The sequence below is a fragment of the Halyomorpha halys genome, unplaced genomic scaffold (assembly GCF_000696795.3).
Source record: "Halyomorpha halys isolate HHAL.00 unplaced genomic scaffold, Hhal_1.1 Scaffold787.1, whole genome shotgun sequence".
Classification (NCBI taxonomy): Eukaryota; Metazoa; Arthropoda; class Insecta; order Hemiptera; family Pentatomidae; genus Halyomorpha; species Halyomorpha halys.
In genome coordinates this window covers 104,464-118,771 of record NW_027112661.1, presented here as the reverse complement: position 1 = coordinate 118,771, position 14,308 = coordinate 104,464, and positions in this window count along the sequence as shown.

The window sequence follows — 14,308 nt, the reverse complement described above, 5'->3', positions numbered from 1 at the left end:
ATATATGATAAAAGCAAGAAGAAATTACAAGTTATTTTATAGCAGGATGATCCATGTGACTTGGGTTCCCTATGGATGCTATCGGATTGCAAAACAAGTTCGATCCTTATTTCCAGATTTCAATAAATTAATAACGGAAAAAGCTGTTTTAAAGTCCCTTCTAGAGTAATTAAATATTATATAATATTGAATGGGTAACATTAACTCTCAACTGCGTTTATAACACATTCAATAATCAGATCCATTAAACATGGATTGAGATGGCTGTATTTTTACATAAAAATTTTTAAATAGAGATGAAGAGACTTACTTGGAATCCACACACAAGACTGAAACGACAAGAAACTGCTCGTAGATTCCGATTGCTACAACACTTACTTGACAAACGCTCTAAACTTCCCATTCACTACAAAAAATTAGTATACACTACAATAATCAGACCAATTTGGACATATGGAATTGAGCTCTGGGGCTCCACCAAACCATCAAATTCTTCCCGCATCCAATCGTTACAATCCAAAATCCTACGTAAAATGCTTGATGCTCCTTATTACGTCACAAATAAACTCATTCATAAAGACCTTAACATCCCCTGATATGCGTCTTTTTATTCCAAACTCCTTAATCATCCTAACCCATTAATTCTTAATCTTTCATCCTTAACAATCCCTGATAATCCTCCGAGGCGTCTGAAAAGAAGATGGCCACGGGACCTTCTAGTTTAAATTAATGTTTGAAGTACCACCAATGGGTGGTTCCTTCCCACGATTTTCAAGTGTATATGAAACATACAGCATATTTACCTATTGTATTATTTTGTACAGTTGTAAATTACAATAAATAAATAATTTAAAAAAAAATAGAGATGAGGCACAGAGTGTAGGAAAGGTATATAAAATAATCAATAAATAATATTAATCAATTAACTTTACTTTCATTAATACTCATATCAGTTTTATTTCAACTAAACTGTAGCAATTTCAGGAAACAAATATGTTGTTAAAAGAAAATTTAAACTTATTAAAACAAGTTGAAGTAAGTATATTTGATGTATCAGGCCAAAGTATGTATCAGCCAAACTTTCTGCCAAGCTATTTAAGAAAGAGGGTGATCAGCTTTTCCAAGCATTACAAAATCTTCTTATTGCGATTTGGACAGAAGAAATCATTCCGAAAGCATGGAGTAAGGACAGTCTTATGTCCTATACACAAGAAGGAAGATCTTCTTGAATGTAATAATTATCATGACATATTTATACTACCATGTGCCTAAAAGATTTTTTTCAGATATACAGTACCAACGATTACTACCGCATTTAGAGAGAGTTCTGGGGAAATATCAGTGCGGCTTTCGTAAGTGTAAGTCTACAACAGACCAATTTTTTTCCCTACGAACCATCCTTAATCGCGGAAGAGAATACCAAATACAGATGCATCATTTATTCGTTGATTTTAGATGTGCTCATGGCAGAATTAAACGTGAGGACCTCTATCAGGAAATGAAAGACCTCAATACCTGTTAAGCTCATCCACCTTGTAGAACTTACAATGAGCAATACCGAATGTATAGTGCAGATTCAAGAAAATCTGTCTGAGTGACTCACCTCTCAAAATGGCTTTCGACAGGGAGATTCTCTAACCTGTCTGATCTTCAGTATTGGTCTGGAAAAAGCTATCAGAGAATCAAAGGTTCAGACAAGTGGAACCATTACTCATATATATAATCATATAGTACAAATCCTGGGATATGCTGATTGATGATATCGACATTATTGGGAGATCAAAAGCTGTAGTGCAAGAGGCCTTTCTTACCCTTGATGATGTTGCCTAGAAAGCTGGTACTTGCTAATACCAATAAAACCAAGTATATGATTGCTGGTCAATAAAAGGTTTTAACGAAAATATTGTCCAAATTGGTCATTACTCTTTCGAACGAGTTGAGGAGCTTGTGTACCTCGGATCAGAAGTCAATACCACCATCTAGGCATTTACATCCCAGTAAAGGATGGTTCAGCTTAAAGAAGAGCACGAACAGAGAAGTGTACTTCTCAATTGGAAAAAATTGTGAAAATTGGTAGGCTGCGCTGGGCAGGCCATGTGGCAAGGATGAGGACTGATGAGATCCCGAATAAACTGGTCAATGAATGCCTATATGGAACACGACCGTGAGGCCGCCCTAAGCTTCGATGGTTGGATAGTGTTGAAGAAGATTCGAGTACCCTGCTCGGAAAGAGGAATTGGAGTATAGCTGCATATAACAGATTAAACTGGCGGAAGTTGCTTGAGGAGGCCAGGACCCAGTAATGGGTGCTCGCGTCGACTAAAAAAAAATCAGATCAAGTAGGAGAAACATTGAAAGAAAAAAATGTAAGAGATTTTTACTGAAAAATGTCAGACTCACTATTTTAAAAGACGTTAATAAAACATTAAATAGGTATGACTCAATTATCATCATCATTGAACAAAACTATGTAACTTTAAGTGCATACAAAACCCTCCAATCCCACATCACCACCCTTGAAAAATGGTGCCAAAACTGGAGGATTAAAATAAATTCCAATAAATCCCACCAAATCACATTTACCCTTCGAAGTAAAACCATGACCTCTTCCCCTACAATATCCTTTAATAATACCCCACTAATTCCTGTCGATCAGATCCGTTACTTAGGACTACATCTCGACAAACGACTGACATGGAATCCTCATACAAGACTAAAAAGACAACTGCTCGTAGATTCCGACTATTGCAACATTTACAAGACAAACGGTCTAAATTGCCAATCCATTACTAAAGACTGATCTACATGTCTATTATAAGGCCTATCTGGACATACAAAGTAGAGCTTTGGGGCTCCACTAAACCATCAAATTCCTCCAGAATCCAATCCTTCGTAAAATCCTTAATGCTCCTTACTTTGTCACAAATCAAGTCATCCATCAGGACCTCAATATTCCATATGTTGCCGATTTGGCCAGAACCAGATACCGTTCCTTCCATAATAAACTTCTCAACCACCCAAATTCAATTGTTTCTAACCTGGCTTCTCCTTCATTACCTAATAATCCTCCTAGGCGTCTGAAAAGAAGATGGCCTCGAGATCTTCTCGTCTAGAAATGTTATTGGAGTTCTATCAGTGGGTGGATTCTCCACATGTTTTTATCATGTCGCTATGTCACCTACCGCAAATTTACTTGTTGTATATATGTGTATACAGTTGTAAATATCAATAAATAAATTATTTAAAAAAAAAAAAAAAAGTGCATACAAATTTGTACACAAAATTTTACCTCTGTAGACGTAGACAGACTATTCTCTAATTATACAAAATATTTTAAAAGACAAACAATTAGGATTTACAGAATCAAATTTAGAAATACATTTAATCACATTAAAATTTATTAAAAGGCAGAACAGATTAATTAATTTCTGTTTTATTTGTTTTGTCAATCTTGCAATACAGTTTTTAAATGCTGTCATTGTTTATTCCATTTAAATTTAAAATTTCTATTATTTAATATCATCTCACATTATGTTACTTATCTATTCACAAACACATTTACTTCATTTCAGTTTCTTATTTTTCTTATTATCTGTTTTAATTACTTTTCTATTAATTCATGTTTGAGTTATTAATTGTTTTATTTCTATAATCCTTTTTAAATCCATATATTTTTTATGTTTCTAATTGTTTTTTTACTGATTTAATATTTTATTTTCGGAAGCGTCTCATATTATGTTTTTAACTGTTAAGTTTACTATTTTTTTTTTAAATAAACATACTTTCACATTATCATTGTCTTCCTCACTGATAGATTCTTTAAAGTAAACCACAATGGTTCCTATTCATCCCTAATCTCTTAGTCCGCTGGTGTTCTTCAAGGTAGTATCCTCGGTCCCATCCTCTACACACTCTATACAGCTGACATCCCAACCAATCCTAACATTATTCTCACCACGTATGCCGATAACATATGTGTAATCGCGGTTGATAATAAACTTTTAATTGTATCCCAAATTCTCCAATTCCATATCATAATCCTGGAAGACTGGTGTCGAAATTGGAGGATCAAAATAAATCCCATCAAATCATCTATACCCTTCGTCGTAAACCTACCGATTGCCCTACAGTATCTTATAATAATGTTGCTCTTACTTGAACAGATCCGCTACCTTGGCCTACATCTGAACAAACGACTAACTTGGAATCCTCACACAAGACTGAAAAGATAGAAAACTGCATGTCAATTTCGACTATTACAGCACTTACTACAAACGGTCTAAACTTCCTATTCATCACAAAAACAGATCAAGATGACTATAATAAGGCCTATCTCGACAAACGGAGTTTAGCTTTGGGGCTCCACTAAACCTCATATCCAATCCAAAATCCTCAATGCTCCTTGCTCTCTCACAAATAAAATCATCCATAAAGACCTTAATGTTCCATATGTAACCGATCTAGCCCGCCCGAACCAGATATCAAAGCTTTCATTATAAACCACACAAACCTACTAGTTTCTAACCTTGTTCCTCCATCCTCTCCTGAGAATCCTCCGAGACCCCTGAAAAGAAGATGGCCAGGCAACCTGCTAATGTAGACATATAAGAGTGATACAAATGGATAGTTTCTCTACATGCCTGTATCATTCCATTATAATCTTACATAAAATTTAATAGATGTATTTTTATATAAATAGCAATAAATACATTTTTAAAAATACACATAATAAAGAATCTCTTGTTTCCTTCTGAAACCCTTTTTATAACTCTTTTGCCAAATTCTCGGGTTTCCTCTAAAGAACTGGTGTCAATGTTATACATCCCTAATTATTTTACAAACTGGAGTGAACAATATGAAAAAAAGTAATCTTGGATGGATAAGGCAATCAACTTCGCTCAACGGTTTCACAGCTTTGTAAGAGCAGCGTTATAAAATTGAAGTTTTGTAAAAATGTTGCTAAAGAAAAAAGTGAAATCCTTCCTCATCTTCCACAAATTGAGAAAAACATTATTTAAAAAACATAAATTTCATTTAAAGAAATTTTTCCTCCAACTTATGAATTTATTAGGGAGCGCGATGACACTGTGGTAAGGCAAGATGCTACTAACTCCAAGGAGAAAATTGTTTTCTGTTACATTGTAACCATGGGTCAACCCTGTGAGTTCTGGAGCCCTCCTGGGTTCCACCTAGCCTTATAAATTGGATACCCCTAAGCTGGCTGCCGAGCGTGATATCATTCCTTCCATTATAAACTCTCTAACCACCCACTCCCACTAGTTTATAACCTTGCTTCCTCTTCCATTCCTAACAATCCTCCGAGGCGCCTGAAAAGAAGATGGTCACGAGACCTGCTGGTGTACGTCATCAGGGGTACTACCAATGGGTAGTTTCTCTACACGCCTGTAACACTCCATTTTAACAAATTTACTAAATGTATAATAATGTACAATTGTAAATAGCAATAAATAAATTTTTAAAAAAATGATGTGATATAAAAAAGGTCTTCCTTTCGGTTTTTCGCCTATGAATCCTAAACGTTGGAATCTGGTGAACACGTTAAAATAAAACTATGATACAATATATATTGATAACTGACTATATAATTTCAAATATGAAGATGGTCAGGGTTGCGATCAAAAAGAACAACAATATTTAACAACTATTTATTTTCCAACGTTTCGCCCCACTTATAAGATATATTATATATAACCATGTATAATATATCTTATTATCTTAATATTTCGAAATGTTCTTTGTTGTTTTTGTATCGTTTTAGCCCTGATGTAGCCCTACAAAGTGGGAAACGTCGGAAATTTAATATTTGTTAACTATTTTTGTTCTTTTTGACCGCAACCCTGACCATCTTCTTCATTGTTAAAGTAAAATAAATTTAAGAAAACGAAATCATGGTTCAAATGAGTTCTATAACTTAGTAATTCGACCAATTGGTCATAAGCCACTCCAACTACAACTGCTCCAGTAGCTGGTCTGTTGAAGTTCATTTAGAACCAGAAGAATTAGCCATTTACAACCGTACTCATTCGACGCATAAAGTAATGCTCTTTAATTTGTAGTATTAATTAATTAATTAGTATTTTTTTTGTTTATGACGGTTTATGGTTTACTACATACTACTTGACTGAAGTAGTACATAGTAAGCTATGGTACATATTCGACGAAGAATTTATTACTATATAATTTCTTTTTACTACGTTTTTGCTAAAATGCACCATTTAGGAGTTACGGGCGCAAAAAAACAAAACAGATATTATTCATTTCTTTATTATATTAGTAAGAACTTTTAAACTGCCAGAAATACTTATCTGTGCTATGTGTGATAAAAACTAATTTTTAAATATAATTTTGCATGGTGCTCCTCTGCATAGAATCCCCTTTACTTGTTACGTTCTAACGAGACGTAATTAATTAAGTTTTTCATTATGTAAAATGATAACAGTCTTTTTTTTAAATATTACATTAAACTATGTAGTTGACTATGCCTAACCTGATGTTATCGTGGATAGTTCTGTCAAAAATGAAAAGGATGCATCATCGTCACTAGCGTTATCTTATTAATCGATTAAAATGCGTTTTTTTTTAAAGTCTGATCCCAAAATTTGGTTTATTCAATTAGAAACCCGGCTCAGAGGGTCGAGAATAACATGTGACGAAATGAAATTCGACACAGCGATACGTCCAATTGGTTAAGAAATGTTATCAGAGATATCTGAAGTTTTATACGACCTCTGCTTATAATTTCCACAAAGTGTAAAAAGAAAGGTAAGTAAATAATTTTGCAGAAACTGAAACTCAAAAATTACACAAATTGTTATCAGATGTAAAGATCTGTGACAGAAAATCTTTTCAGCTCTTCAATTAATTGAAGACTCTTGCTTAAAATAAAGTAACCGGTTAATTTTCAATAACTTTATGGTAACAATAACCAACAACTGCTAACGATAACTATGTATATACATATTTTTATTATTATCACTCCCTCCCCGGTCATTTCTGACATACGGTAGAGTTATCTACGGGGTACCACCATGTTGGGGTCAAAGTTTTATTTCATGTGGCCACCTCAGAAATAAAGGTTAACCCCCAGGCTGGATTCGAACCGGCTTCGTTGCAGTTTCCAGATTGCAAAGACCTACGCCTCAATCCCCCGAGCTATAAATGGCCCTATCTATAACCATAATCAACCGGCACTAATGACAGATAAAGTCTGAAAACTTAATCACAAACCTTATTTCATATTGCTCCATACCCAGTAACAGAACCGATCCTGACCGAACTAGAGGTCTTTAAAAAGCAAATTGCAGAACTATACCTAGAAATCAGCAATTTCCCTACATCACGATTCCTCCGCTCAAATTCCAAATTAAGGTATTCCCCAGAAAATAAAAATTCATGTCTTTGTTATTACAATTGTAACTTCAGAGGTAGGGCGCGAAAATGCATCCCACCATGTATTGTAGCGAAGAGCAGAGACTCTCGAGAACACCAACTACCGGTCTTTCAAGAAGGACAAGACATTGGAATCGAAATGAATCACTTTTTTTTTTCTTGCTATTCGAACTGATTTCTCATTTCTAATTGATACTACAGCAGATATTTCAGTAACCCCACCTCAAAAATTTTGATTGCGACCTTTTTATTTTTAATATCCCTACCTCACATACGGTGTGAGCTTAACTCAGTACGGTACTATCGTAATCCATATCATTTATTATTGTTAAACTTCCTTGGTTTGACAAGGGCCGAAAAGACAAAAATTTGAGCATGAAATGGATGGAACGGAACATTTTTTAGAGACTAGAAAACCTCCACCTGGCCTAGACGGTTCCCACCTGATGAACTCCAAGAAACCAAACGGCAATCCATTTGCATCTAAGAACGGCGATTAAAGACCCTATGGATACTGCAGAAAGCTCAACAAAATCACTATTCCAGAAAAGTATCGCTTAACCTTTCTAACTGACTGAACGCATATATTAAACGGAGCCGTCATTTTATCGAGCATAGATTTAGAGCTTTCCAACTAATCCCATTTCATGAAAAAACGATAATAATCACTCCCTTCGTCCTTTTTGAATTTTCCTTTGTCTTTAGAAATGCACCAAAAACCTTTCCATGAACAAGATACTTGATGATCTGGATTTCGTTTTTTGCTGTATAGATGATGTCGAGGTACTGTGTGTAATTTGTCTTGATACCAATTTAAGAGGTGAGGCACTATATTTCAAAAGGATGAATTAACGGAATAAATTAGCGAGTTTTACGGGTAAATCCTTGCAGAATGGAAATTCCACTCCGTAAAGTATTCATTTACGGTCGTGTAGGGAATGGTAAGTCCTAAAGATGGGCCGCCTGTAGGTCGGTGGTTAAGACACAGTCTTACCAATTTGATGTCTATTGGCGGTACAGGTTCGAATCCGGCCTTGGATGTTGACTTTTTTCATTGAGTGGCGGTCCCACAAAATAAAAAACTTTGACCCCTAACCATGGTTAGGCAGTATAGGACTCCAGTGTGAGTCTTGCCCAAAAAAAAAGTTCTAAAGGTATTACCTTTAGCTCCTTACAGGGACAGATACTCCTTCTGTAAGATATTCGCGTACAATCAAAAAAGTATCCAGTCCTACATGTATTCGCCTGTAAGTCCGGATAAAAGGACGGAGGTTGTAGGATGAACGAAAATTCCAGAAGGCAGGGTGAAATAACAATATAACATTCATTTCCAAAAATAGGATTAAAACATTCTCATCATCAAATATAAATTATTAGTCACTGCCTCTAAAGGAGGTGTACCCGTGAGGCGGATTTAGTCGACTTGGTTTGTCGCGTTTGTGCTAGTTAGAACCTCTGTGCTTGAAAACACCGTCGAGAGATGCTACCAATAAGACGTTAGTTTGTAGTGGATCAGAAGACTATATCGTAATTTTTATCGATTCAAATAATACATTTAGGAATACTACATGGTTATTAATTAGTCAAGTTAAACATTTGAACAATTATAACAAATTAATAATTCACGATAGTTTGGCTGAAGACTGTAGTGGTTTTTGGAAATGGTCAATCTTTACAACAAATTTATTTCGTACTACTCCTGCAAACAAAAACCTTTAACTGGTTAGAGAAGAAATGGTTCTAAGCCATTATTCTGGAAACGGAAACGGGTAAAGTATCTTTTACTAAAAAAATAAGCACTGAGTATTGTGACTTCACTGACCAAACCAATTCCGTAATAAAAAATTATGACTTCTTAAAACCTAAAAAGCGTAATAATAATAATGACTTTCCATTTACTTATGACCATAAATTTATGTTTGAATCCAATGGAAGAGCTCCATCAACTTAAAAAGCGTGGGGGGGGGGGGAGAGGGTTCTATATTACTACCCTCACTAAAGATAATGAATGATCAGAATAAACTTTGCTATATCAAAAAATAGAAAAGAATTAACTTAGAGACATTTTTAAGAATAAACGTACACATAACCGGATTTTCAAAGTCCTGGTACAACTTAGATAGCAAAACAATTTAGATGGCAAATCAAAAGGCAACACGATCGCTAAAGTGGATGTTGTCCATATGGATGAGTATATAAGTATTGTATATTGACGATGATTCCAATTACACTATCCATTCTTAGAAATATCGACCTGTTCGTGATACCACAAAAGACAATTACAACAAAAAAAGCCCTATTTGACATTTATAAATTTATTTGAGGGGACAAGTTTTGAAAAGTCAAATTTTCTTTATCAGTTTTATTAATCAAATAGTGAAAATTAAATCACTAATATTGTTTTATATATATCATGAAACGTAATAACAGCGAAATGCTTAAGTGTAAATTTATTTTTTAATTTAATTCATTTTACAAATAAAAACAAATAATTTAAATCATGTTGGATTAGTTAATATTGTCCATACTACTGTCCTTCATTCCTAATTACATAGATACGAGAATAATTCAATAATTTAATTTTAAAGGAAATAAGAAATATCGTAAATAATCAAAAAGTATTACCTGAAATAAATAATGCAATAATAAGTAATACTATCGCTCTAAATATTACGTAACAAAAAGTACTACTAATAAAATCAATTACGGAAATAATCAAAGCAACAATAAATTAGTACAATGTTTTCTTGAACAATTGCCATTCACTTGATGATGTAGTTCACTGTCAACGCGCACACATGAGGTGGTTAACGTGACAGTTGTTTTACCGCCAATATATGAACGATAGCTGATGTATACGCCAAACATTAAATTTATTTAAATAACATTTTCATATATAATTCAGTTGTGAGATTTAAGCATTTCAATAAATGAGAACAATGCGCTTGCATTCTATAAAACATTTTACAGAATCTATGTTTAGGGTTCTAAATTAATTTTTGATAAATGTCACTTTGGAAAACGTTTGTCCACATATCTCTGTCGAGCCAAAGAGAACACCAAAAGCAAACTTTTACAACTCATATGAATCCGCCAAGCTCTTTCAGGCATTGATAATTCCATGTCTTTAGCTAATGTTTTTTATAGCAAATGTGAAAAATATAAAAAATCCTTAATTTAGAGAGGATCTATAGCATCTTTCACTATCTATCTTCTTTTAATCTCTTTCGAAATTCGTTTATTTTAAAAAATACTTCCTAGGATTTTTTTTATCAATTTTAACATTCAAATAATAGACTTGAAAAGTGCCATAAATATTTCCTTTGAAGGTTATAGGCCAAAAGATTCAGTTTTCTTTAAAAAATACAATAAAAATAACTTCTCTAAGAAGTGAAACACAGATACTAACATATACTACAAAAATATAATAAAAGAGTCGCATTAATATCTATATGCTGCTCGTGAGGAATGGTTTGACTCTTTCTCGTTTTGTTAGACAAATTGAACAAACCTAAAAAAACATAGGAAGTATTTCTTATACGGGAAATAACAGTCCTTCCCCGATGGAAGTCTAAATCGCCATCGGAAAATTAAAACAATGGAATGCAGTGAAAACCGACAATGTGCCTAGTCAACAAATAGGGCAAGCGGGAAAGCTGGAGTTTCTAAAATAGGGTCAGACGGGGTAATTGGGAAAGAAATGTGTATGTTTCACCTTTTTTTGTGCACGAACTTGTTAATACACACATCATTCAACAATCCTGCAAGTCAAAAGTAAAACATAGCTTTTTAAATGATCTAACTTTTCGCGTTGTCAATTACCCCGCAGTGTAGGGAGTAAATGGAAACGGCTACTTTCTCATCTGGGTCCATTAAATGAATACAGTATCGTCTCTTACAAAATGATCATCATACACCGACTTCAAATCAGAAAAAAAAAAACTCATTGACAACAAAAGGATCCCTCGCTTATTTCCCTTTTGGAGGTGTTCAGGTTTTTTTTTTTGTTTTGTTTTTTTAGTGAAATCTTAGTGTTCAGATTTTTTTTTTAAGTGAAATCTTTGTGCCCATTAGTCGTGTAGCTGACGGGGCGAGAGGGAGCTAGCGTTTCGGCCACTGAGAGCAGAGGGCAGGACCTCGAGCCTCACAGAAGATCTCAAACGTACAAATTATTTCATTTTATAAAAACACAGTGTCATTTTTATATATTAATAATATCTGTATCTAACACTTAGCAATATCTATACAATGAATAATAAATGATACCAAAACAATGCACGAACCTATCTCAAGCAGACATGTACCGACTGCTTCTTGGTCACAGCCGCATGGACTAGGCCTATAAATAAAGGGGCTCTAATTCTCCTAATAGATCTTAGACCCTCATCCTTACCTGGGTCTAGTCATGGCACTGGTGGCATACACACTGCTTGAGATAAAGAGTTCATTGCCAATCTATTCTCACTAAAGTTGTTTATATGTACGCATACCTAAGATGATGGCCTATCTCCTCTCCTTATTTCCAGCAATCTTAGTCCGTCCGCTTCATCTCCGCAACTTAGATTGTAACCTGATCCTTAACGATTACACTGGTCCGTCCGCTTCATCACGGCAACTAGAACTGTTACTCTACCTTAGACTCTCTCTTACCTCGACTTCCTCTACCTGCATCAGTGCCCAGGGCTCATCCTCTGGCACGGCCGTTCCTAACTTATAATGAATACGCCTTGTCCAGGGTCTTCTGTAAAGTGGATATCAGGCTGGAGAAACCGTCTAAGACTAGACAACCCCGACACGATTGATATTAATCTTCACCATCTTCCCATCGACAAATCTTGTATTTATTCCAGGTGCTTTGATGTACCCCTGCACTAGCTCTTTTAGCTCTACTTTATCACAATTGTAACCCATTTTCGCCCTGGCTATCAAGCATTCTAGAACAGTGTTTTTAACTTCGCTTAATAGATCAGTAGGTCGTCTTGCCCCCACCCAACTTACTGATATCAGTTTTTCTCCCATTGATGAGGTTGAAGAGTACTATTGGTCATGTTACCATTGTGAATATTGTAGATGGCATGTGTTACATATTAATTAATTAATTTAATTTAATTAATGTAAGATGTAGCCGGCTTCCTAACATACGTTCATGGCTTCTTTTTGGTCACTGCAACAGTTAATTAAACAGAAGAAGTCATTATTTTGGAAAAAAATAGTTTTTTTTATTGTTGAAAAAAGGAAAAAAAAGTTTGAAATTCTGTTCACAATTACTCCTGAGGTAAAAATCTCAGGGGTAATTGGGAATGGTCATACCCAGAATAGTTTCACCTCAATCACCATAGGTACTTGAAATTTACTCAACTACCAACAATTATTGACAATAAATGACTCTCACCTGCGAATCGTACAGTCACCAGAAGCTGTTATCAGCAGACACTTCATTTTGATTTTCAGAAATGATTCACAATGTTAACTGATCATATCACAGAACCGCCACCTGAAAACCAAAAAAGGCAGAAACATGTTCTATCACTTCATAGTAACACTGACTTTGAAATACCATCTCATTTTGGTTCCCCAAACTACAATGTGAGCACTAATGATGCTTGTTCCCAATTACCCCATCTAACCCTACATGTTTTCATATAAAAGATCAAATAAACAGAAAAAGTTTTGACGAATGGAAATAATTTGATTTCAGTTAACATAAGTTAACCGAAAACAGATTGAAATAATTGTAGATGAATCTTCCTTGCGTATTTGTAAATCTTCCTTACAGATTTAACAGATAAGACAGGTTTAAAAGGTGATTCCATAACTCTAATTTTATTTGTTTTAGCATAAGAAAATATCATTAGGAAGACAACTCATACCAGAAAAGTTTCAATTCTGGTTGGTAAAATACCAATTTGCTTGCACATTGATTATTTGGTTTTTCTTCTACAACCAACCCACACCTTGTGGTGTCGGGCAGTTAACCATTTCTTAAACAACCTTCTCATCATGAAAAACTTAACTTTACTCCAAGTGAATACTGCGTTCCTTACAGACCCGATATTAGGTCCTCCCATTAATTTCTCAGTCGTGCGTGTGGTCATTTTCCTATTTTTTGGGAGTCCATTGTTCGGAATTATTAGTACATGGCCAAACCACATTAATACTCTTCAACAAATATTTTTCATTCGGGAATCCTACCCTTTTGTCTCTTATTTTTTCATCCACCATTCAGTCAAATTAGACTTACACTAAGCTTTCTTCAAGAAATTTATTAATATATTCCTCAAGAATTGTGTTAAGTTAATAAAAATTCATTTACCATCTTAAAGCACTATCTATCTTCTTCTTCTTATAATTTAATTTGAAATTTCAACAAAACATCGTTCAGAAGTATAGAAATTGAAAATTAGTTCTACTATAAAAGGACACATGACCTTTTTGAACTTACCATCTAAATTATAATTACAGAGCATTATAATTAAGTAGGGTTAGTAATAGGATAACAATGATTCTGAATTGTAATTGTTTAAGTTTTTTTTAATGTTTCTTTATTTTTAATATAATAAATTCATTTGTATTGTAGTTTGGTCCCATGGTTATTCTGTTTTATTTAATCTACATTACACTTACAAGTTTAAACTAAAAATATGCATAGCAGTATTATTTGATTTCAAGAGGAAAAAGAAGAATAATCGATGTAATATTAAATATGTTGTTACCTCATTTTTTATGGTTACTGTATTTTACTTAGGTGAGCTCCAAGGGAAATCAACAAACACACTTTAAACAAAAACAACTATTTATTGCAAATACAAGAAAATAAAATCATGATAAAAATAAACATGCTTCATGCATAAGCAAAGTAACCTAACCTAAGAAACAAATATGAACAAATATATTAATA